This window comes from Mandrillus leucophaeus, unplaced genomic scaffold, assembly GCF_000951045.1.
Source record: "Mandrillus leucophaeus isolate KB7577 unplaced genomic scaffold, Mleu.le_1.0 Scaffold356, whole genome shotgun sequence".
Lineage (NCBI taxonomy): Eukaryota > Metazoa > Chordata > Mammalia > Primates > Cercopithecidae > Mandrillus > Mandrillus leucophaeus.
In genome coordinates, this window is record NW_012103765.1 from 324,128 (window position 1) to 329,015 (window position 4,888).

A 4,888-nucleotide genomic window follows, 5' to 3' on the forward strand; every position below is an offset into this window, starting at 1 on the left:
AACTGTGAGTCAAATAAATCTGCTTTCTTTATTAAATTATACAGTCTCGGGTAGTATCTTTATAGCACTGTGAGAACTAACTAATACAACTTTACCATGGTTCCAAAGCAATGCACATTCAGTATAAACCATACTTCAAATGTGGAATCTGCACCTTTTCCCAGGCTAACAATATGCGGAGGGAAGTTCTTAAGATACTGGGCCCCAACAACTCCCAGTCAGCTATGTGAACGTGAGGGTGAACAACCAATACTCTGCAGTGCACTGTGCTGCCAACGCTTTGGCAATAGTGTGTTTCGTGTGTTTGCATTCAATTACGTCTACAAAATGCCCATTTTTAACTTAGGATATTATCAACTTATGATGGTTTTATCAGAATGTGACCCTACCAGAAGTCCAGGAACATTTGTGTATCTTTACCAGTCAGTATGACGTATGTGGAGGAGGCATTTTTAGCTTAAGCATGTATCAGAAGATGCAGAGAATTAAAAAAACCTAAGAAACAATGCAGGGATTGATATGTGGTCCTGCTGTCTTTCACTGTCAGCAAAGCTGGCTCTGTTTTTCTTCCAAATGTTTTCGAGGCCCTGGGAAGCAAATTCTGTCAGGCAGCTTCCAGACCTCCTGGTGGAAACTCAATATTCGCATCCAAACTTGTCCAAGGCAGATGTTTCTACCCATGGCATAAGAAGCTGCCCAAGTCTGACATTTGCCTATTTTCATAAATTGAGCATAAAGGCATTTTAAAGTTCACTGCTGACTTTGTAAGAATGATAAACTCCTTCACTGAAAATCATTTTTCTCTTTTACTTCTTCAAATTTCCATTCGTAAAAAAGGGATTCATCAGGACAAACGTGATTATTATGAAAAAAATAGACATGTCCATTGAATGAGACTGGATAGGTCAGGAAAATTTATCAAGACTACCCATAACACAAAGTCATTTTTTTTTTCTTGATGCTTTTCTCCTCCTCAGCATTCCTTTTTTTCTCCCAGCATATGACTCAGTATCCTCAGGTGTCTCCCTAACTAGATCACCCGAGTCCATGTCATGTCCTTTATTAGAAAAATGCTCCATTCCAAAAACTAGCCCTCCTTTCGAAACTATTCTATAAAAAAGTAAGGTTTAGCTACTTATTTAGAGAACAGTATTTTAAACAGCAGATACCCAGTAGTGGGTATCTAAACTTCTTTCCTCTGCACAATTAAATTGCAATCTGTTTTAGAAAATCTTCATTTTAAAAGGGGAAAACTTTGCATTATACACAAAAATCCTTTAAAATATTAAGCATTGTACATATCAGTATAAATTCCAGAGACCTATTAGAAGACAATAAAATATATTTTTAAAAACTCATACAAATATTTATTCCAGTACTGTTCATAATATTTAAATACACAACACAATCACCCAGTAATAGCTAAATAGATTATAGTACAATAATACTATGTACAATTATGTAAAATTGTGTATAATTATGCAACAATTAGCAATTATGTTTATTAAAATTTCATGAATTCATTAAAACATTTTTATTTCATCTTCAGGATGCTAAAATTTAGGATTATCAAAGGTATAAATACAAACCTTAACATACTTGATTATATAAAACATAGAAACGATTTTTATTTTCGTAAATGTATGGGGTACAAGAGTAATTTTGCCACACCCATATATTGCGCAGTGGTGAGGTTAGGGATTTCAGTATATCTATAACCGGAATAACATACATTATATCAATTAAGTAATTTATCCTCATTCACTCCCTCCCAACCTCCACTCTTCTTAGTCTCCATTGTGTATTATTCCACACTCTACATCCATATGTACACATTTACCTCCTACTTATAAGTAAGAATATGTGGTATTTGTCTTTCCAAGTCTGAGTTGTTTCATTTAAGCTAATGGCCTCCAGTTCCATCTACATTGCTGCAAAAGACATGGTATCATTTCTTTGTATGGCTGAATAGAATTCCATTGTGTATATACACAATATTTTCTTTATCCAATCATCCCTTGATGGACACTTAAGTTGATTACGTGTCTTTGCTATTATGAACAATGCTGTCATGAACATAAAAATGGAGGCATTTTTTGATATAATGATTTCTTTTCCTTAAAGTAGATACCCAGTAGTGGAATTGCTGGATCACATGGTACTTCTATTTTTAGTTCTTTGAGAAATGTTTATGCTGTTTTCCATAGAGTTTGTACAAACTTACATACCTACCAACAGAGTATAAAATTTCCCTTTTCTCCACATCCTCGTCAACATCTGTCATTTTTCTCTTTTAGTAATAGCCATTTTGATTGGTGTAAGATTATATTTTATTGTGACTTTAGGAGTAATATTTAATACATTCTGTGACAGCATGGATTATATTTCATACTGATACTAAACTCAATTTCAGGTTTCCTATCAATAAGATGTAGATTTTTATTATATAATAGGATAGAATTTTATTTTTCAAAAATCCCTGCATATGTTATAGTAGAAACTAAATACAATGTAGAAAATAATAAACACACACACATATATTCCACAGGATTTTAAATTTCATAAGATTCTAGCAGATATATTTTTATAAATTTTATAAATACATATGTAAATCATTAAAACGAAACAAGAATATATTGAATGCTATTTTATAACCCATTTTATTAAGTCAATAAATTAATATAATTTTATACATAGAATTAATAAGTATACACTTTCTATTGTTTTGAATGCAAAATTCCCTAACATATGTCTATACTACGTTTGATTTATCCATACCTGGAGAGGCTAAGAATATCCTTTGAAGTAATAGACTCAAGTTTGAACAACACTGAACTAGTAGATTTTCAGTAAACAAGATGTAAAACAAGTGTTTTTCCTAGGAATTAATTCACAAATAGCAGTGGATGAACTAAACGGTATGCTAACTTTTAGAGTTCCTGTTTTATGTTATACTCTTAACAGAAAAATATTAACTTTTGATCTCACCAAATGTGCCTGAGGGTTCCCATTTATCTGTACAGGTGCTAACACTAAATAGTAGCATAAAAATACGACAGAAAGAAAAAGAGTGATAAAGATAAAAACACTTTTTTCAATTTGAAAATAAAATGCTACTTCTTTATTATTTTAAATTATATTTATTTGACAGTATTTACTTATAAATTTGTACATTTTATTTATTTATTTATTTATTTTTTATTATACTTCAAGTTCTAGGGTATATGTGCACAACACGCAGGTTTGTTACATATGTATACATGTGCCTTGTTGGTGTGCTGCACACATTAACTCGTCTTTTACATTAGGTATATCTCCTAATGCTATCCCTCCCCGCTCCCCCTACCCCACAACAGGCCCTGATGTGTGATGTTCCCCTTCCTGTGTCCAAGTGTTCTCATTGTTCAATTCCCACCTATGAGTGAGAACACGCGGTGTTTGATTTTCTGTTCTTGCGATAGTTTGCTGAGAATGATGGTTTCCAGTTGCATCCATGTCCCTACGAAGGACATGAACTCATCCTTTTTTGTGGCTGCATAGTATTCCATGGCGTATATGTGTCATATTTTCTTAATCCAGTCTGTCACTGATGGACATTTGGGTTGGTTCCAAGTCTGCTATTGTGAATAGTACCACAATAAACATGTATGTGCATGTGTCTTTATAGAAGCATGATTTGTAATCCTTTGGGTATATACCCAGTAATGGGATGGCTGGGTCAAATGGTATTTCTAGTTCCAGATCCTTGAGGAATCGCCACACTGTCTTCCACAATTGTTGAACTAGTTTACAGTCCCATCAACAGTGTGAAAGTGTTCCTATTTCTCCACATCCTCTCCAGCACCTGTTGTTTACTGACTTTTTAACGATCACCATTCTAACTGGTGTGAGATAGTATCTCATTGTGGTTTTGATTTGCATTTCTCTGATGGCCAGTGACGATGAGCATTTTTTCATTGTGTCTGTTGGCTGCATAAATGTCTTCTTTTGAGAAATGTCTGTTCATACTCTTTGCTCACTTTTTGTTTTTTTCTTGTAAATTTGTTTGAGTTCTTTGTAAGTTCTGGATATTAGCCCTGACACTTTTCAATGTAAATTATCTATATTTTTTTATTTGGTGAATTTTCTTCGCATATATCTAATTAATTTAATATTAGAGTTTATATTTTTCATATTAATTTTAAGTATTTTTGGCATGTGTAGATGGAATTATTAGTATGCAGTTGTTCGTTTGTTCCATTACATTTTTGCAAAGAAAGTTTTACTGAGAGACAGTCATGCTCATTTGTTTATGTCTTTGTTCTGTGTCACAGAGTAATTGTGACAGAACTTCTTCACTTACAAATGAAAATATTTATTATCTAGTCCAGGGTTCCCCAATCCCCTGGCCGTGGACTGGTATCTGTCCACAGCCTATTGGGAAACAGGCCAGGCAGCAGGATGTGAGTTACCCCAGAGCCAGCATTATAGCCTGAGCTCCGCCTCCTGTCAGGTCAGCAGCACATTAGATTCTCATTGGAGCACAAGCCCTATTGTGAACTGCGCATATGAGGTATCTAGGTTGTGTGATTCTTATGAGTTGGAACAGTGTCATCCTGAACCACCTCCATCCCCAAACCTCCCATGAAAAAAAACAATTGTCTTCTACGAAACTGGTCCCGAAACGGTTGCGGACTGTTGATCTAGCCCTTTAAGATAACCACCACGGCTGGGCGCAGTGGCTCACGCCTGTAATCCCAGCACTTTGGGAGGCTGAAGTGCGTGGATCACGAGCTCAGAAGATCGAGACCACCCTGGCTAACACAGTGAAACCCCGTCTCTACTAAAAATACAAAAAATTAGCCAGGCGTGGTGGCGGGCGCCTGTAGTCCCAGCTACTCAGGAGGCT